The sequence below is a fragment of the Bos mutus genome, chromosome 6 (genome assembly GCF_027580195.1).
Source record: "Bos mutus isolate GX-2022 chromosome 6, NWIPB_WYAK_1.1, whole genome shotgun sequence".
NCBI classification, from domain to species: Eukaryota; Metazoa; Chordata; class Mammalia; order Artiodactyla; family Bovidae; genus Bos; species Bos mutus.
In genome coordinates, this window is record NC_091622.1 from 25,389,355 (window position 1) to 25,410,661 (window position 21,307).

The 21,307-nt window shown below is 39.7% G+C and overlaps 1 protein-coding gene across 2 annotated transcripts in view; it reads left to right on the plus strand.

Annotated features, from left to right (window-relative positions):
- The window catches only part of ADH6 (alcohol dehydrogenase 6 (class V)), a 69,947-nt gene that overhangs the window by 24,137 nt on the left and 24,503 nt on the right, over nt 1-21,307 (plus strand). Inside the window, exon 2 of one of the 2 annotated variants that reach the window (XM_070372924.1) lies at nt 14,638-14,807. The exons of the other annotated variant lie outside the window; for it this stretch is intronic. The gene's annotated coding sequence lies outside the window, so the exon portion shown is untranslated. The remainder of the gene's footprint in view (nt 1-14,637; nt 14,808-21,307) is intronic. 2 annotated transcript variants of the gene reach the window in all.

Here is a 21,307-nt window from a genome sequence, read left to right on the forward strand (position 1 = left end):
TAGAAAGGCTTATTAACTCTCACAGACTGATTATTTCTCCCGGTGGGTGTTTCATAAATAGGCAACAACTTGTGTGGCTGTTCCTCAGTCTCTCTGGCTGCTCTGTGCATATGATCCCAGGGATATATTGGGGAAACCTGTTTTTCCTCTTCTCTTTGTCTCCTGTCCTCCATCTCATCTCTTACTTCGATGGTCTGAGTTTCTACTGAAACCAGAGTAGTCTGTGGTCGTACTGAGACAGGAGTTTTTTGGACCTCCATGTGGGCAGTTTGAATCCCAGTTTGGAGTCCCCCGTACGGGGCAAAGTAAGAGGACAGGAGGGAGCTGAAGATTTCACGCCCAAATCTATACCCTTAGGACATAAGTCTAGCATATTTCGCAGAGAGAAAAAGGGCAACACATGTGCTACTTCTACCCATTTCCCTTGTTCCTTACAGAACCGGTCTAATTGTAGAACAGTATTATACTTAAGAGACCCTCCAACTGGCCACCATTCACCGTCCTCCAATGGATACCGTGGCGATGTAGTATCACATAGGAAGACCAGGTGTGTCTTCTTTAAGCCCTGGGGATCAAATCTATCCCAGTTTTTCAGGATACAGTTCAAAAGAGTGAGGCTGGAATTGTTAGCTTCCATCTGTAAGAGAGAAAAAAAGCGACCAGTGCCATTTTTTCTACCGGAGGCATCCCTCCTTGCTCTAGATGGGGGTGTAGACAGACGTTACACCAAAAGCTTTTCTTTCCTGGTCGGACTTAGTCTGTCCCTTACCGACACAGGCGCCGTACTCGTCCCTCCCAGTTCTACCACCGAGATGGGGTGGGGATGTACCAGGGGTAGACTTGATAGCATCCCTACTTGATGTCCAGCTCTTCACCCGTAACCTTGCTTGCCTCTGATGTCACCCGGGGTGAATCAGAGTAACCTTCTGGAATCCCTCCCAAGCTAAGACTACCGGGGGAAACATTCATCACCTGAGTGCCTGTGCATGACCCTGAGTACTTCCTGACCACAATAAGACCGACGTGAACATAAAACTGAGATGTTCTTTCCAAGCATCACCACACCAGTATAACAGCCTCTTCTGATCCACTAAGAGCCGGCGTTACCAAAGAAAAAAACCCATCGCAGTCCCAATCTGAGTAAACTTTAACCTCAGAGATGTTCTGGGAGCTAGAGCTCCATCTAGCTCCCGAACTTTCGATTCTTCGCGAGGCTAGGCACTTTCTTGACTACCAATCCAAGTTTGGGACCTAAGCCACAGTACACAGTAACAGTATAGATCACAAGTCCCTTGAAAGTCTATGATCCGATAGATTAGGTTAGTACTTCTAATTCCCAAGGAGTTATGAAATGGTCAAAGAGATCGAAAAGTTTGACCGAGAAAGGAGAGTTCGGTCCACACCCTTTGCCCATTTCTGGTCGGTTCCCAAAGGAGACATTGGGTGCCTCTTAGCATTGGCAGGTCGGTATAACGCCCCGACAGGTTTCTGCCATAAGCTGTATGACATCACCGTGGAACCGCAGAGCAGGGCTCCTTACTTGCTTCACACAGGGCATGCCATTTATTCACACAAGCACACCGTAGAGTTAGTAAAGCAGAGCAGAAAACGTGTTCGCTAAGAGAACAAAGAACTAAAGCTCCAAGCATCCTTACCTTGTCCTGAAGGATCTCGGACGAGCCCCCAAGATGAAAGGTTGTTGTTGAATCACGCGAATACACTGGGATTCTTGGCCCCCGGAGGAGAAGAATTCAATCCGGGGCCAGAGACGAGGCTTGATCGCTCAGAGCTTTTGTGTAATAAAGTTTTATTGAAGTATAAAGGAGATAGAGAAAGCTTCTGACATAGGCATCAGAAGGGGGCAGAAAGAGTACCCGCCTGCTAGTCTTCAGCTGGATGTTATATAGTCACTAGCAGTCTGTTAATGAAAGAAAGGAATGTCTTAAAATTCAGAATGGCACCAGGCCCCTCACCCATAAGATGCATTTTGGGATAGTCTTGGCGCCAAATGGTTTATCCTGGGCCATAAAATGATTAACTTGAATCTTGAAGAAGGGCAGATCACCATACAAATAGTTTCATTTACATAGATTAGGGGAACAATATCCATACTGGTTTGTCAAGTAGGTTCTGGGCCAAGAGGTGGAACCGACTTGGAGACAGAGTTTGGGGTAAAGGCATAGTACATTAGCATAGCTTAAGACGAACATTTCCATAAGAAAAAGGCATTGGTCATCTCTAGGCTCAAGAATAGCTAACTTCAGGCGAAACCAGGTGTCATTATGGCAACACAGTATTTTAAGAGAAACCTCCCTTTAAATTTGTATAGAGAAGGAAAAAAATATTGCTAGTTTGTTTCCTCCTGCCGCTTAAGAGAGATAAAAATGTCTGACACTTGCAGGCTATTTCCTCAATTTGGAGAACCCTGGCCTTCCTGCCTGTTACCCTCTCAATAGTTGGCTTCTGCTAGAGATAGATACTAAGGCAAATATTAGATCAGAAAACACCGAGGGCACTGTTTACTAACTTGCAGAGTAAGAATGTGAGTTCTTGGCTGGTCACTCTGGCAGCTGTTGATTCACATCCCTTCAGTTCAGTTCAGTTCAGTCGCTCAGTCGTGTCCGACTCTTTGCGACCCCATGAATCGCAGCATCCCTTAGACATGATTTATTCACTGTCCTTCAAAGCTTCCCTCGAGGAAGTCAGTGAAACAGCTTCTTTGATGAAAACCTTTATAGTTCACAGACACCATGAGGTGTGAGTAATTTAGCTATGAGTAGGTGTGAGAGAATAGTTTGAAACTAGATTCAATAATTACATGTCTCTAGGCTTGGAGCATTTCTAGCAAAAGAACTCTCTTAACCCCCTAATCACGTGTTCATAACTCTTTGTTTTCTTTCGTAAGGGTTTCATAACTGCTATCTAATTTTCTCAGGGTCTTGCCCTAATACTTCTCTCTTGTTCTCCCTAGTAATTATTGAAGCTCGAATCTCAAGACTTGGGTGAGAAACTGGGCTGGGCAGAGAAGGCTGGCTTACAAGCTCAGGAGAATGCTCTTAGGACGCATTGCAAGTGCCTATGCTTTATTTAGGGAGCTATCATTCATATAAGTAAGAAGGTATGAGAGTGGAGGTGTCTGAACAGGATTGAAGGGACACAGTCTTGTTCATTTCTCTCTTTTAAAATAATACCCTGATCTCTAAGCTTTCTGCACCCATGCATCTACTCTTAGAATGTATACATTATTCCTATTCAGCAGTGCTTGGGCTGACTGACTTGAAATGAAGTCTGGCATGGATCAGAAGGTCCAGCTTGGGCTTGTCTCTCCCATAGCAATCTTGCTAAAGACCAAAACAGTGGTCATTTGTTTCCTACCCTGTTGCCTAAATCTAGACCTTTATTGGGTGTATATTCTGAGCCCTAAGCAAACAGCCAAACAAGGTCAAGGGTAGGACTGCAATTGGGAGCAGAAACTCAGATCAATTCAACTTCAGTAGGATTTCCCTCTCTGTTATGTGAGACAGTACAGTGCGGTGGTTAAAAGCATGGGTACTAACACTAACAGACTTGCAGTCCAATCTTAGTTCCATGTCTTACATGCCTTATGTCAGTAAGAAATCCAACTTCCCTGTCCTTCAGTTTCCCCATAAATAAAATGAAAATGATCATAGCAGTTCCTACTTCATAGGTTTGCTTTAAACATTGAGAGAGTCAACATGCGACAAATGTTTAGAACTGTGGTGGGCACATAGCACTGCCTTTCTGTAAGTGTTATCCATTATTATTACAGTGTCTCCCAGGATATTTTTTCATTTTCTCAGCACAGCCTTGCTTTTGGGGAATACGCCACAAAAAAGCCACACATGATTATGAAATCTAACAACTGCAATGAGAGAGTTCAGGTTTCTCTCTTAAGTCCAAAAATGAAAGAAAGGTTCTTTTTGCTTAGCTTGGGTTGGGTGTTCACTCCTAGACCAAGGAAAACTGTCCAGAGTTGTAGGTTGGAAAAGAATTTGGTAGCTATGATCACAGCCATGCTGACATTCCTGAGCAGCTGAGGGTGAACAGGGAGGATCAACAGGGAAAATCACAGGGCAGATTGGTTCCACTGTGAAGTATGATCACCAAGACAAATGAGATGTCAGCATTGCTTGGCAATCCAGCTTTTCCCTAACCAACTTGTTGTCCAGTTTCCTGAGATAACTGTCCCACTTGCAATACTCATACCAAACATCTGACCGTCACCCCCCATCCCTGCCCATTTTCCTCCATCCCCATTTCACTCGTGAGAAAGCTTACAATATCCTGAAAAGTCACCCAGTTGCTTCAGGCAAAAACCTTTCCCTCTTTATACCCAATCTACTAAAAGCTCTGCCAGCTCTGTCTCTTTTTGGGGGGCTCCAAAATCACTGCAGATGGTGATAGTAGCCATGAAATTAAAAGACGCTTACTCCTTGGAAGGAAAGTTATGACCAACCTAGATAGCATATTCAAAAGCAGAGACATTACTTTGCCAACAAAGGTTCGTCTAGTCAAGGCTATGGTTTTTCCTGTGGTCATGTATGGATGTGAGAGTTGGACTGTGAAGAAGGCTGAGCGCTGAAGAATTGATGCTTTTGAACTATGGTGTTGGAGAAGACTCTTGAGAGTCCTTTGGACTGCAAGGAGATCCAACCAGTCCATTCTGAAGGAGGTCAGCCCTGGGATTTCTTTGGAAGGAATGATGCTAAAGCTGAAACTCCAGTACTTTGGCCACCTCATGCGAAGTGTTGACTCATTAGAAAAGACTCTGATGCTGGGAGGGATTGAGGGCAGGAGAAGGGGATGACAGAGGATGAGATGGCTGGATGGGATCACTGACTCGATGGACGTGAGTCTGGGTGAACTCCAGGAGTTGGTGATGGACAGGGAGGCCTGGCGTGCTGCAATTCATGGGGTCACAAAGAGTCGGACACGACTCAGCGACTGAACTGAACTGAATGTCTGTATCCCTACAGTTCCTAGAAGAACAGAAGCTTTGAATCTCTTGCTATTTTTCTCTACTCCAAGTATCTGGAATGGTGCCTGATACATTAGTATTGATTAAGTGAATTAAAGTGGATGTTATCAGAGGGGACCCCCCTTTAGGCCTGTTGCTAGTCGTGTGTCTGCATCTGCACTCATCCTATTCTCCTTCCTCATTGCCTGTCTCCACTTACGAAGCGCAATGTTATCGATGTCTTCTCTTGATGTGGTTTGTCAGCTTTTTAACACACTCTACCACTGAAAAGGAAAGCAGAAACAAACCTTCATTGCCCAGAATCTCTTTCCAGCTGCCACTGGGAATCAAGATGGAAGTGTATGTGGCTGTCTGAAGTGAGGGTGAAGAATTCCATGCCAAGCACTATTAATCTGGGCTTCTGTTGACTGGCCATGAGAAAGAACAATTGTAGTCAAGTAATTGGAACTTCTCAATCTGACTAAATAGTGGATTGACTTCTAAATTTGAATAACTTGAATTTTACTTATAAAAGGATGCCGATGTCCATGTATAACTTGACTTTGTAGCTTTGGGGAGTTTCTATAGTGGTGTCAGGCAGTTACTTTACAGCCAGCAATATACCGGGGTCATATTGTCTAAGAAAAGACACAATTTAAGAAAAAGACCCTTTGCATTCATTTTCTCTTTTTCCTCACCTTCCTCTCAGTCCTTCAAACATGCCTCTGTGTTTTATATCCCTAAAACTCCCCTGAAAGAGCCATTATTTAATCTTATTAGTGCTGTCCGTTTTAATAAAGCCAATGAACATTTTCAGCAGTCATCTTGACAGTTCAATACAAGTGATCACTCCCTGAAACTCTTCCTTTCACTTCTTGCCTCAACACTCTCCTGATTTTTTTCTATCATATTTGACTGTCTCTTTTCTAACTATTTTTAATGTTTCATCCTTCTCTTCTTGGCCATTAAGTGTTCCCATCAGGGTTCCTGACTTGGCAGAGCAGCCTTGCTAAGCTTGAGAATTCACCCTTCTCTGGAGCTCCAGTACCTCTGTTCCTGAGTCTTAGACCTGAATCTCAGCTATGGTCTGCCCTCCAACTTAAGGAGATTAGAAATGAAATGTTTCCCTTGGGATTGTTCTTTCTCTTTCTAAACCACTATCTTTTGTGTATGTAAATCACTTTTAAACAAGATGCTTATTATTTTTCTTTATTAAAGTAATACTTTTTCTATTATAAGTGATATATGTTCAATTTAGAATATTCGTAAAATATAGGAAGCATAAAGGAAAAAATAACATCCTTATAATCTCATCATTTATTAATCACTATAAATGTTTTGGAACTTTTTCTACACATATATAAATTTTATTTTTTCAAAGTTGACTATCTTATATATATAGTTGACTGTGTGGTACATTACTTCAGTCCTGTGTGACTCTTTGCTACCCCATGGATTGTAGCCTGCCAGTCTCCTCTGTCCATGAGATTCTCCAGGCAAGAACACTGCATTGGGTTGCCATGCCCTGCTCCAGGGGACTTCCTGACCCAGGGGTCGAACCCAAGTCTCCTACCTCTCCTGCACTGGCAGGCAGGTTCTTTACCTCTGTACCACCTGGGGAGTCCTATAGTTGACTCTTTTTCTCTCCATATGTATATGTGTGTGTATATATATATATGTGTGTGTGTGTGTGTGTGTGTGTGTATGTGTGAAAGTGAAAGTGTTTGTCACTCAGTCGTGTCCAACTCCTTGTGACCCCATATATTGTAGCCCTCCAGGCTCTTCTGTCCATGAAATTCTCCAGGCAAGAATAGTGGAGTGGTTGCTATTCCCTTCTCCAGGGGATCTTCCTGACCCAGTGATCAAATCCAGGTCTCCTGCATTGCAGGTGAATTCTTTACTGTCTGAATCATCAGGAAGCCATATATATATATATATATATATATATATATATTTATATATTATGTTTTGCATCTTAAAAGTCTAAAATTACATTTTGACAATTTCCCATTTTTTAAGTATTCTTCTAAAGCTTAACTTTTAGTGGCTTTATTGTGTTTCATCCACAATTACATTTCTTCTGCAATTTCTCTAGTTGTGGTGAGCGGGAACTACTCTCTGGTTGCAGTGCTCAGGCTTCTCATTGTGGTGGCTTCTCTTATTTCAGAGCATGGACTCTAGAGTGTGTGGGCTTCAGTACTTGTGGCACACAAACTTAGTTGCTCCTCACCATGTGGAATCTTCCAGTACCAGGAATTGAACCCATGTTCCATGCATTGGCAGGAGGATTCTTAACTATTGGACCACTAGGGAAGTCACCATTTGTACTTCATCCTTGTTTCTCTCTCTATCCTCATGACTAAAAAGGATTTTCGTTTGTATAATTCATTTGGAACTTAGCACATACACTCTTTTTTGTGGTCTGTTTTATGGGTGGAGACTACTCTCTGGATTAGATTTGAGTCAAGAAATTCAGAAATCAAAATTGTAGAGTAAAACTTTTCTTCTTCCCTCTTTCTTTCTCCTCTTCCTCTTGTGTATAGGAGAACTAGGTTTGAATCTCTATCAAGGGCAGTTTAATGATGCTTATTTTTAGGGATTAAATTTGCTTAGTTATTTTGAGTCTTGAACATCAGTATTGAATTAAGTTGATTTCTATTCAATTCAATCATTATCAATCTTTCTTTCATATCAATCTCTATTTCATTTTGTAGAGCTGCTATCTGTCAAAACATTTCTGTAGAGAGACTGGCGTTTGTTCCAGCACTCTCCTCCTCTTCACAGCACAGCAGTTAGACACCAATCAGTCAGCAAAGATGCTCACCTTCCCCAAAATATTAATTAATTAATAGGCTGCATCAGGTCTCAGATGTGGCACCGGGGGTCTTCACTGTGTCATGCGAGATGTTTCGTTGCAGCGTGCTCTCTCTAGTTGTGGTACCTGGGCTTCATAGTTGCTCTGGAGCATGTGGGATCTTAGACCAGGAATTGAACCCACGTCCCCTGCATTGCAAGTTGTATTCTTAACCACTGAACCACCAGGGAGGTCCCATCGTCCCTGGCATTTCTCCTCCACTCAGTACCAATCAGCACTGACTGAACACCTCCTCATTCCAGGCACTCGGGTGGGTTCAGCAGAGTGACAAAGGTGGGTAAGAGTTGGCCTCTACCTATGCCAGGAGGAAGTATGGGCCAGTGGTTATAACACGGATATAGATTTGGGAAGATCCTATCCTTACTATCTATGTGAACTTGGAAGTATTAACTATCTTTGTCCGTTTTTAATCTACACAAAGAGGGGTGAACAAATGAGGTAATCCTTTTAAAGCACTTCTCAGGGAGGCTGACAGATAGGACAACCCTCAATAAACATTCACTCCAGTGATTATCCATAAAAAGAAGCTTATAATCTATGGGAGAGAGACAGGCAAACCATCAAGTCTTGTATGTATCAGCCTGTCTGGGAAGTGCTGTATCATGGGTATAAACTAGTGCTTTGGAAGCAGAGAAGGAGATGGCATTCTGAGTGGAGGGCTCAGGAAGCTTGGTAGAGGAGCCGATGTTTGAGGTAGACTTTAGATAATCTTGGGGAACAGAGAAGAATGCTCACTGGGTCATTTCTATTGCCCTTTGTTCAGTGTAAGCAGTATGTGTATGGTTTCCAGAGAATAGGACTTTGATTTTTCTTCTGTCCACGTTTGGAGGCCTCATACAATCCATCATACAGTCAGCTATTTAATTCGAGGTTGTCTGTCAAGGTGGATAAATCAACAAAAGGACATATTTCCCTAGAATTGCTGAGGGAACTTCCATGGTGGCTCAGACAGTAAAGAATCGCCTGCAATGCAAGAGACCTGGGCTCAATCCCTGTGTTGGGAAGATCCCCGGGAGGGTATGGCAACTCACTTCAGTATTCTTGCCTGGAAAATCCCATGGACAGAGGAGCCTGGCGGTGCAGGCCATTGAGTACCAAAAGAGTCAGACATGACTGAGCATGACACAAGAGCCAAATCATGGAATTTTAAATCAGACATTTCATTTGAGCTAAAATTAGTCTTCATGAAATTCAGTCTCTTTATTAATAAAGAGATGATATGAACAATTAGTTTGGAGGTCGGGGTAAGAATAAAATGAAATTATATATATCAAATTTCTAAACCATGAAGCACTACATACATTGTAGAAGAGTTTATTTTTATTTATACCTCTTTTCCTTCTAAACCCCTCATTTACTTTCCTTCAATCTTTCCCAGCATCAGGGTTTTTCAAATGAGTCAGCTCTTCACATCAGGTGGCCAAAGTATTGGAGTTTCAGCTTCAACATCAGTTCCTCCAATGAATATTCAGGACTGATTTCCTTTTGGATGGGCTGGCTGGATCTCCTTGCAGTCCAAGGGACCCTCAAGAGTCTTCTCCAACACACAGTTCAAAAGCATCAATTCTTCTGTGCTCAGCTTTCTTTATAGTCCAACTCTCACATCCATACATGACTAATGGAAAAACCATAGCTTTGACTAGATGGACCTCTGTTGGCAAAGTAATGTCTCTGCTTTTTAATAACCTGTCTAGGTTGGTCATAACCTTTCTTCGAAAGAGCAAATGTCTTTTAATTTCATGGCTGCAATCACCATCTGCAGTGATTTTGGAGCCCCCCAAAACTAAATCTGTCACTGTTTCCATTGTTTCCTCATCTATTTGCCATGAAATGATGGGACCAGATGCCATGATCTTAGTTTTCCAAATCTGGAGCTTTAAGCCAACTTTTTCACTCTCCTCTTTCACTTTCATCAAGAGGCTCTCGAGTTCTTCTTCACTTTCTGCCATAAGGGTGGTGTCATCTGCATATCTGAGGTTATTGATATTTTTTCCTGGCAGTCTTGATTCCAGCTTGTGCTTCATCCAGTCCAGCATTTCTCATGATGTACTCTGCATATAAGTTAATTAAGCAGGGTGACAATATACAGCCTTGACGTACTCCTTTCCCAGTTTGAAACCAGTCTTTGTTCCATGTCCAGTTCTAACTGTTGCTTCTTGACCTGCATACAGATTTCTCAGTAGTCAGGTCAGGTGATCTGGTATTACCATCTCTTTCAGAATTTTCCACAGTTTGTTGTGATCCACACAGTCAAAGGCTTTCACATAGTCAATAAAGCAGAAGTAGACACTTTTCTAGAACTCTCTGGTCTTTCGATGATCCAACGGATGTTGGCAATTTGATCTCTGGTTCCTCTGCCTTTTCTAAATCCAGTTAAACATCTGAAAGTTCATGGTTCATGTACTGTTGAAGCCTGGCTTGGAGAATTTTGAGCATTACTTTGCTAGCGTGTGAGTTGAGTACAATTGTGCAGTAGTTTGAGCATTCTTTGGCATTGCCTTTCTTTGGGATAAGAATGAAACGGACTTTTTCCAGTCCTGTGGCCACTGCCAAGTTTTCCAAATTTGCTGGCATATTGAGTGCAGCACTTTCACAGCAGCATCTTTTAGGATTTGAAATCATTCAACTGGAATTCCATCACCTCCACTAGCTTTGTTCCTAGTGATGGTTCCTAAGGCACACCTGACTTCACATTCCAGGATGTCTGGCTCTACGTGAGTGATCACACCATCATGATTATCTGGGTCATGAAGATCTTTTTTGTATAGTCTTCTGTGTATTCTTGCCACCTCTTCTTAATATCTTCTGCTTCTGTTAGGTCCATACCATTTCTGTCCTTTATTGTGCCTATCTTTACATGAAATGTTTCCTTGGTATCTCTAATTTTCTTGAAGAGATCTCTGGTCTTTCCCATTCTATTGTTTTCCTCTATTTCTTTGTATTGATCACTGAGGAAGACTTTATTTTCTTTCCTTGCTATTCTTTGGAACTCTGCATTCTTTACATGATAAAGTATAATGTTCTCTATTCTAAATAAAGTCTTAATATTAGAACTTGTAATGCAGAAATTTAGACTGTGTAAACTGAACTTATGTGCCTTGCCCTATGCTGAGATATCTACATAATTTATCCCATTTAATCTTAATGTCATTTTATGAATTAAGTACTAATATCCTCATTTTAAAGACTGAAAAACTTAATTGTAATTAATTGCCTAATATCCTACAGGGATGTACCATTTGCTCTAGTCTATATTAGGTCTTTCATATAGCTACCTAGAAAATATATTTTAGACTAAGTCAGAAGAGGTGTGATTTGGGGTCACTGAGATGCTAATCAGTCTGTCTCTGAAATTAGGTCATGGCTCTGTAGTCACATCCTCTGAGCTATGGAGTACATGTGATCTGTCAAATGTACAGCCTTCCTTTGACCCAAGGCTGATTATCTCTGGGAAACCATAAGACATGATGTCATAGGAGGTAGGTCTTTGACGCGACATTGTCTTTTCCAGAAATCTGGATACCTTGAATTCTTCTTTGCAAGAAATGGAGGTATGAAAAAGTTTCATAGAGGAAAGATATTCCTCTATGAAAGAAAATAGAAGATAATGTGTTAAAATCAAAGAGCACACCTTTACCTTCCCCATAGGTATCTCTTACCTGTCCTATAGGAACAAAAATAGATTAATATCCTGACATTATCAATGATATAGAATAGTCACACTTCAGTGTACTCATTGGCACCCAAACATTTCATAATTGGGAAGTCATCTTACATCTCTGGGCCACTCCCCAGCAAAGGATAACACCAGAAGAAAATCTCACTGTATTGACTGTAAATTCTCACCTTAACTGTCACTCTAATTTGCCACTTAAGAACAAAGCAGACAGTTCTAATGTGTTGTTATTTAAATCTCTCTTCTTCAGACATCTCCCATTCCCACTCTCACCAGCCCTCACACCCACACCCAGTATGATTCCAGACTAGCTGTGTCCAAGAAAATTTTCTTCAATGATGAAATTTTTCTTTGGTTTATTGTTCAGCTCATTAGCCATCAGCCATATGTAGCCACTGAACATGTGAAGTATGCTACTGCAACCACAAAACTTACTTTTAAATTATATTTAATTACAATTAATTTGAATTTAAATAGCCACATGTGGCCAGCGGCATAGTTGAGATTATTTTGTTCTCTGGCTTTTGCTAGAATGCTTGAGAAAACTATGGTGTAGAACTTAAACACATGAGCTTTGCTTTCAGATCACTTACTAGAAATTAGTGACTTTAGCAAGTAATTTAAAGTCCTTAACTTCCAGTCCCATTGTCTGGAAAATAGGGTGAACAATACATCCTTTATTACCCAGTGTAGTGAAAACTAAATGAGAAAACGCAGGTAAAGCACTTGGCAAACAAGTGCTGACACATATTACTCATTAAAACACTAAAATTAATGTTTAATTGTAGCAGAAACAATGACAACGATAATAGTAGCTTAATGGCCCTAACAAAAGATGAGGAGGAAGGTACCTATAACTACACAAAAGATAAATGTTGCAAAAGATAACTGAAGGATTTTTTTGCCCTTTTAAGATATCTGGGAGCTCTTTTATTTCTTCATCGGTGTGGTTTTGCATAAGTTGATTAGATGTAAATAAGACTGTATTAGTATTTCAATGCAAAATACTAGAGAAAACTTTACCATTGACCAACCTCCCATTCTGAAAGTTTCTTTTTCCAGGGACTCTAGATGTCTGAATTTCCAATTTGAATAAAAACACAATTTAAAAATTAAACTGTTTCAAAGTGATTAGGCTGGTCCTTGGAATGACTAAGCATAATCGATACTGATATTTCCTCTCAATGTTAGTCCTTGGCTTCATTGAAGGAATTTACTCATATTTTCTAACACTTCTATATCTGCCACGTTTTCTTCCCCCCTCACTGCATGCAGCAAGCACACTGAGGAAAATCACCCTTAACAAGATTCTTGTTCTGGATGGAAAAAAATCTATGATGGGCTTTTCCTATCACTCAATTCCATGCTGACAAGTTTCTAAGCCACTCAAAATCTTGCCTAACAATTACATAATATGCAAATATTTTAGTGAAACTTGTCCTGTTAGGCAACAAAATATTTGAGGTCAAGGATTTGATAAAGAGTATTAGTCGTCTTTTATAAAGAGAACACATCCTTTTTCCTAAAATAATGCCTGTAACCATATCCTAACTTTTCAAAAAAGCCTTAAATGCAATTTTACATGACACTTATAAAGAACCTAATGTTGTAGAAACAAAACCTTGCTAGGAATATAAAGACCTGGGTTCTAGGTTCAGCTCTGCAAATTTCTAGGTATGCATTAGTGTCTTAAAATATACCCAGGATTTGACTTAGTCAGATATGGACGATGACAGACATACAGACAACTGCCTTAAAAGAAGTTATTACTCACAGTTTCCCCCAAAGGAGGAATATGCCATGCTATGCAGGGTCAGCCAAGAAGACAGAAAGAGGTCGGGAAAAGCATGGGCCAGAGCCTTTATTGTGGATTTCAGGAAAAGGAGTAAGCAAGGTGGGATAGGCAAGGCCTATCCGTAAGTGAGCTTCAGTGGATTCTGAGCCATAGGGGTTGTCCTCAGTTATCTGGTAACTGGACTTGGAGTGATTTAGGGCAAGAGGATAACATCCCAGACAGTTGGCAACAATAAAAGGAGGTGGTTGGGGGATACGAACCTGAGATTGGTTGGCTTGCATATCAAAGAGATACCTAAGCAAGCTGTTCGCTATCTCTAGAAATTAAGTAATCCTGGGAGAGGCAGTCTCTCCCTGTGTCTGCCAGGTCTCAAGATATCAAAGCGTAAAGTATTAAAAAATGAAAAGCATAATAAATACAATCAGTAAAAAATACTTAACTTCTTGAAACCTCAGTCCTCTCAAAGTTATAAAAATGGGGAAAATCATGCCTGTTTTTGCCCTACTCACAGTGATCACATAGTCAATGGGGTCTAGGCAGGGTGCCACTAGCATATTCTGCAACTACTTGACTACATTTCTCTCAAAATATAACCGAAGTGCAGAAATTTATTTCTGAGGTTGAGACATTAGGTTTGTGAAGCAGACATATCTAGAGCCTCAGAGGGAGGGAGTAGGTATGTGGTAGCTCAAATCATACTCGCTGGAGGGTAAGCTGCTACAGGAAATTACAGGTGCCCTAGGCACAAAGGAGAACTGCAGGCCGATGGTCTGTGATCATGGCTGTACTGAATCCACTCCAACAGTCGCCTGTGGTCCATGTAGGGCTCATCTACCATACTGGTAATCCAGGTACTATGAATGCAACTGCATTCCACGATGAATTAAATTACCTTGCTTTTTGTCAGGAAGCATTTAACAGGAGGCTTCCTGTGTCTGTTTTGGATCTGTTAGGAATCCTCTGTTCCTTATTAATTCCTGAATATTCAGGAATTAAGAGGAGAGGCAAGCCTCTCCAGGGGCTGAGGGATCCACGCATTTCCTTCATTAGTTTTTCAATATGGTGATAAGTACCCTCTTCCTTCTTATGAACCATACAGTAAAAGTGATTGTTTACAGCTCTCCCTCTCTCTTTAATATGGATCGCCTTTGTTTTTAAGTCTGGAATTTTAATCTTTATTTTTGTTGAGAATAACTACAGTATATATGCCCACACCATATTGATTAAAACACCTTTGCTCCATCAGAGCTTGGGTCCCCATGTCTTTCTTTCTTTCTCTCTCTATTTCTGGCTGATTTCCTGGAACGCAAAAGCCGGCTTCGTAACCCAGGAAATATTAGCCTCTCTCCTTTCACTTTCTCATCGTCGACTCCAGACCACCAGGTTCTGGTCCATTAAAGGACTTCAACAAGTGGCGCCCAGAACAGGAGCTTGGTACACGTGGCAGATTCAGACGGAGTGACCCCAGGGCCTATTGAAGCGGGTAAGTACTAAAACACGGGTCAATCGGCTGCAAAGCCCCCTCACTTTTCTACTTAAAGTTCAGGGACTTTGGATTTTGCGCCAACGAGTAGAGGCTTACCTTCAAACAATAGTTAAACATAATCCCTGGTGCCTTGATAAAGACAGTTTTAATTTAGAAATTTGGCACCGGGTCAAAGAGAATGTTGAATGAGCCGCCAGACAGGGAAAAAATATTCCGATAGATTTCTGGCAAAATTTTCCTACAAGCCGTGCCCTGGCTGCTCCAAATGCTCCTCCTCTGCCCACAGGTGTGAATCTAAAAGTCTCTCCTCTACTAGGACCTAATGAAATTACTGACTCGATGGATGTGAGTTTGAGTCAACTCCGGGAGTTGGTGATGGACAGGGAGGTCTGGCGTGCTGCGACTCATGGAGTCGCAAAGAGTCCGACATGACTGAGCGACTGAACTGAATGAAATTTATGCTGATGTTTTAGCTAGATTAGAAACTGCTATTTCCTGTACTGTAATCGGAGAAAAAGATAAAAGGCAACTAGAGGAATTACTTGCTTATGAAAATGCAAATCAGAAATGTCAAAAGGCTATAGCTCCAATTCGTGAGACAGGGACTCATTGAATATTTGAATGCTTGTTGCAATCTAAGATCAGAAACTCAAAAGATGAAAATGCTAGCTGAAACAATGATTGCTGCCTTAGGAAAGGGAAATGAAGGATGCTTTACATGTGGAAATAAGAACCATTTAAAAGAGGACTGCCCTAAGAAAGCTAATTTAAAAAAAAAAAAAAAAACCTCCAAAAATCTGCCCTTGCTGCCTCTGCTGTAGAAGAATTCATTGGGCCAAAGACTGTAAATCTAAATTTGACATTGAAAGAAAACCTATTCTGGAAAACTCCAACCAGGGACCCCCCAGATCCCCTTCAGCAAAAACCAGGGACAAATTCCATCTTTTCCCTGAAACCCTCAACATCTAGCAGTGCTGCCATAGATATAGCAGCTTTGTTTTTAGATAATATGAAGTTAATGAGCTCTATTTAAATTCAAATTCACGTGAACTAAAAAATATTCAATATTAAATATAATGTTTATTTAAATATAAATATAATTTAAATATAATTGTTTGCTAATCTAATTAAGACCTGATTTAAGTCATCAACATTATATAATACTTTTATTATGCCTAGGTTTAAGGTAAACTAAATTTGTCAACAAAAAGATAACTCTTTATATATATATATATATGCTGCTGCTACTGCTAAGTCTCTTCAGTCGTGTCCGACTCTGTGCGACCCCATAGACGGAAGCCCACCAGACTCCCCCGTCTCTGGAATTCTCCAGGCAAGAACACTGGAGTGGGTTGCCATTTCCTTCTCCATGCATGAAAGTGAAAAGTGAAAGGGAAGTCATTCAGTTGTGTCCAACTCTTAGCGACCCAGTGGACTGCAGCCTACCAGGCTCCTCCGCCCATGGGATTTTCCAGGCAAGAGTACTGGAGTGGGGTATGGCAGAAACCAAAAGGAAGAAAGGATTCAATTGTGAAGCCTAGGAAAAGGAAACCTCAAACACAATAAGTTTTATATATATATATAAATGAAAACTTTTAAATAAACTCTATTAAAAATAATCATATTTTTAATAGAATAATCTATTATTATAATCTAAAATAATCTCTTAGGATTGGGATAACTTAAATTTCTAGAGTTATACTAAACTAAATAATAAAAGTGTATTAAATAACTAGGTCATTTCCAAATAAAATAAGATTTTAAAACATTAACTACTGAACATTAACTTCCTCTTACAAAAAGTTTTTCTTACAGAAAAACTAAAGAGATTTTAAACTATTAATAAATATATTATATAATGTATGATATATTTATATGTATAAATATAAATATATATAATAAATATATATTATAATGATATAATAAATATATCTACCAATCTATAAAATGATAATATACAAGACACTTCATAGTTGCTAAAAAACATAAGATATATGCTTTTAATAAAAAATATAAGATATGGCAAATAAAATGATGAATACAAAAATATAAAAAGATTTATGACAAATAAAAAAGAAATTACAGGTGACTAAGGAACTTATAGATACACAACTAGAATTAAAGCATATTGAGGAATCTTGTTCTCCTTGAATTCTCCTATTTTTGTTATAAAAAAGAAATCTAGCAAATGGCATCTCCTAACAGACCTTAGAAAAGTTAATACATCTATAAAACCTACGGGTGCATTACAACCAGTCATCTCCAATGACCCTGGGAAGAAGGTCCCATGGTTGGACTTGCTTCCAGATTACCTCAATTTTGTGTTACTCTTGATTCATTTTAATCATAGTGCCTACAACTGGAAACAAATCAAATTTCATTTTACAAATATAATAAAATAGGGGGAATTGTCAGGAAGCATTTAACAGGAGGTTTCCTGTGTGCTGTTTTGGATCTGTCAAGGAATCCTCTGTTCCTTATTAATTCCTGAATATTCAGGAATTAAGAGGAGAGGCAAGCCTCTCCAGGGGCTGAGGGATCCACGCATTTCCTTCATTAGTTTTTCAATATGGTGATAAGTACACTCTTCCTTCTTGTGAACCATACAGTAAAAGTGATTGTTTACAGCTCTCCCTCTCTCTTTAATATGGATCGCCTTTGTTTTTAAGTCTGGAATTTTAATCTTTATTTTTGTTGAGAATAACTACAGTATATATGCCCACACCATATTGATTAAAACACCTTTGCTCCATCAGAGCTTGGGTCCCCATGTCTTTCTTTCTTTCTCTCTCTATCTATCTATTTCTGGCTGATTTCCTGGAACGCAAAAGCCGGCTTCATAACCCAGGAAATATTAGCCTCTCTCCTTTCACTTTCTCATCGTTGACTCCGGACCACCAGGTTCTGGTCCATTAAAAGACCTCAATAGCTTTTGATGAAGAGGAAAAGAGTCAAAAAGTAAATGGTTTGCTATCCCCATGAATGCTTTTTCCAATTTTATACATAAACAATTCATTTGATTCTTTGATTAGATTTGCTTTTTTTTTTTTTTTAAGCCATTTTATTATTGACATTTCCTTCTACAGAATTTAAAACCAGAGATTCTATTCCTAAACTGGTAACTGCTGCTGCTGCTAAGTCGCTTCAGTTGTGTCCGACTCTGTGCGACCCCATAGACAGCAACCCACCAGGCTCCTCTGTCCCTGGGATTATCCAGGCAAGAACACTGGAGTGGGTTGCCATTTCCTTCTCCAATGCATGAAAGTGAAAAGTGAAAGTGAAATCACTCAGTCGTGTCCGACTCTTAGGGACCCCATGGACTGTAGCCTTCCAGGCTCCTCCGTCCATGTGATCCTCCAGGCAAGAATACTGGAGTGGGTTGCCATTTCCTTCTCCAAAACTGGTAACTGGCTACTTTCCAAAAAATAAAAAAATAACATAGATCTACTTATAACCTATAACTTGCCTTTTGCAAGAAATGAATAAGGCATTTGAATTGCTCCAAGATGAAGACTGGTGTTTGTGTGTACGTGTGTATGTTTGTGTAATGTATCTCTGCATGATGTCTTATACATATGACTCTTACATCCAAACTTTTATGAAAAATGAGAAGTCTCAACTCAAGTATAAAAGAGAGTGGTTGTAGGAAACCATGTAGATACAAGAGCTGTAAATCAGTTGTGAAGAACCCTTTAAGCAGTCATTGTGTGACCCTGAAGTCAAAGTCAAGGGTTAGTAGGTCAGTCATGTCCAACTCTGTGCGACCCATGGATTGGAGCCTGCCAGGCTTCTCTGTCCATGGAATTCTCCAGCAAGAATACTGGAGTGGGTTGCCATTCTTTCTCCAGGGGATCTTCCCAACCCAGGGATTAAACCCCAGTCTCTTGCATTGCAGACAGATTCTTTACCACCTGAGCCACCAGGGAAGCCTGTGTGACCCTAAGTGCCTTTGCCCATGTCATCACTGTTATCATCTATAAAATGAGGATGATACCTTTTCCCTTGAGAGTCAGGTATGAAGATCAAATGAGAAAAGGAAAAGGAAAGACCAATGAAAGAATAAATACTACAAAGTTATGTTATAGTAAAATTTTCTTTGTGATTTGAGTACTGATATAAGTTAAATTAAACTACAGTACAACTTAATTAGCAACCTATTTATCACTAACATAATTTTGAAATGATCTAAATTCCTCCAGAGAGTTATTTATTTACAAAGTACAATTTGTGTGGCTTTTATGGGTTTATTTTTAATCAATAGTTTATTATTTGATACTTCAGAAGTATTTCTCTTCAGCATACATTTACTAAACATTTAATAACCACACTGTGGTAGACATACTAGAAAAAGAGATAAAAGTAAGCACTGCCTTCAAGTCACTGATGGTTCAGTATTATAAGATACTCATACAAAAAGAACTACAATATAGGACTGGATGTGATATCTGCTCAGACAATCCAAAAGACTATAGATTCAAGGCATAGAGACCTCATTTCTGATTGGAAGACTGGGGAAGCCCTCTGAGAGCAGGTCACTCCCAAGTTGGGCCTTGGGAGACTGTATAACTACAACATGAACAATGGGTAAAAGACATTGTAGAAACTGGAACTGTGCATAAGAACCTATAAAAGAGAGAAAAAGCCTTCCAGATAGTAAGCAGGAAAAATTTATTTTGCAAGGGGCAGATTGTGTTTGTATAGAGTAATGAGTGAGTTCAAAAGTCTTGACTGCAAAATATTTTCCATGTAAACAAGTAAGAGTGCAAGAATGTTTACATTTAAAGAGAACTGGGTTTTCCTAGGATGCTGTATTCCCTTTCCTGAGCTTTACTATATGATATTGCTATGCAATATAGTAGTGGTTGATATAAACTAACAATAAGTTTGGTTGAAATTATTAAAGTGCACTTGGTAGACTGACTAAAATCAGTCAGTTACAAAGCATCTGAAAACCAGTGTTGGAGTGTTTGACCTTGAAGCCACTTTCTAGCTCTATGAGTCCATTCTTGCATCTCTGTACATTGAGTGCAGAGCTGATGGGACTTGGGTTATGGGTTCTGAAACAACATGACCCAAATAATTTTTATAGAACTCTGAAACTGACCCTTAAATAGGTCTCCTTTAAAATTCTTTAGCTGAATAGCTCACTCCTATCCACAGGCAATATTCAAATAAAAGTATCCTATTGGTCATACTAGTAAGAGAGTACCAAGATCCACCCATCATTAGCCTATAAAAACAATAGTTCCTACATTATTGATGGTGGACTGAAGCTTCATGTTGATAAGAAAAGACAAGCATGCTGAGAATTTAAAACTTACATTCTCCATTTGAAGCATGAGGCTAATGCAATGTTACATACAATGGTGCATCGAAGAAAATATAATCTGAAAATTAAATAACACATAGATTTTCAAGCATTTTAAATTTAAAGACCAATGTCACCACGTTGTGGGTGAAAATGCAAAAGTTTAATCTAATTTCTTGTTGTTGCTATTCAGTCACTAAGTTCTGTCTGACTTTTGCTACCCCAAAGACTGCAGCATGCCAGGCTTCCCTGTCCGTCACTATCTCTCTGAGTTTGCTCAAACTCATGTAAACTGAGTCAGTGATGTTATCCAACAATCAAATCCTCTGTTGTGCCCTTCTCCTCCTGCCCTCAGTCTTTCCCAGTATAAGGAGCTTTTCAATAAGTCAGCATCCAGTGACCAAAAAATGGAGCTTCAGCTTCGTATGTCTTTCCAGTGAATATTCAGGGTTGATATCCTTTAAGATTCGTTTGATCTCCTTGCTGTCCAAGGGACTCTCAAGAGTCTTCTCCAGCACAACAGTTTGAAAGCATCAATTCATTGGTACTAAGCATTCTTTATGGTACAAATTTCACGTCTGTTCATGACTACTGGGAAAACCATAGCTTTGACAACATGGACCTTCATCGGCAAAGGGATGTCTCTGCTTTTTAATATGATGTCTTAAGCCTGGCATGCTGCAGTACTTGGGGTCACAAAAGTCGGACACAGCTTAGCGACTGAACAGAAACAACAACAAGAACAAGAAATAAGATTCACCTTTTCATTTTCACCTACAATATGGTTATGTTGGTCTTTAAATTTTTTGAGAACACTAAATTTAAAATGCTTGAAAATCTGTGTTATTTAGCTTTCAGTTTATATTTTCTTGCATACACCATTGTATGAAACATTGCATTAGCCTCATGATTCAAATGGAGAAGAACATAAGTTTTAAACCTAATATGATGTCTAGGTTTGTCATCATATTAAATGTGAAATGGGAAAGACTAGAGATTTCTTCAAGAAAATTAGAGATATCAGGAGAACATTTCATGCAAAGATGGGCACAATAAAAGATACAAATGGCAAGGACCAAACAGAAGTAGAAAATATTAAGAAGCAGTGGCAAGAATACACAGAACTATACAAAAAAGATCTTAATGACCCAGATAACCACAATGGTGTGATCACTCACCTATAGCCAGA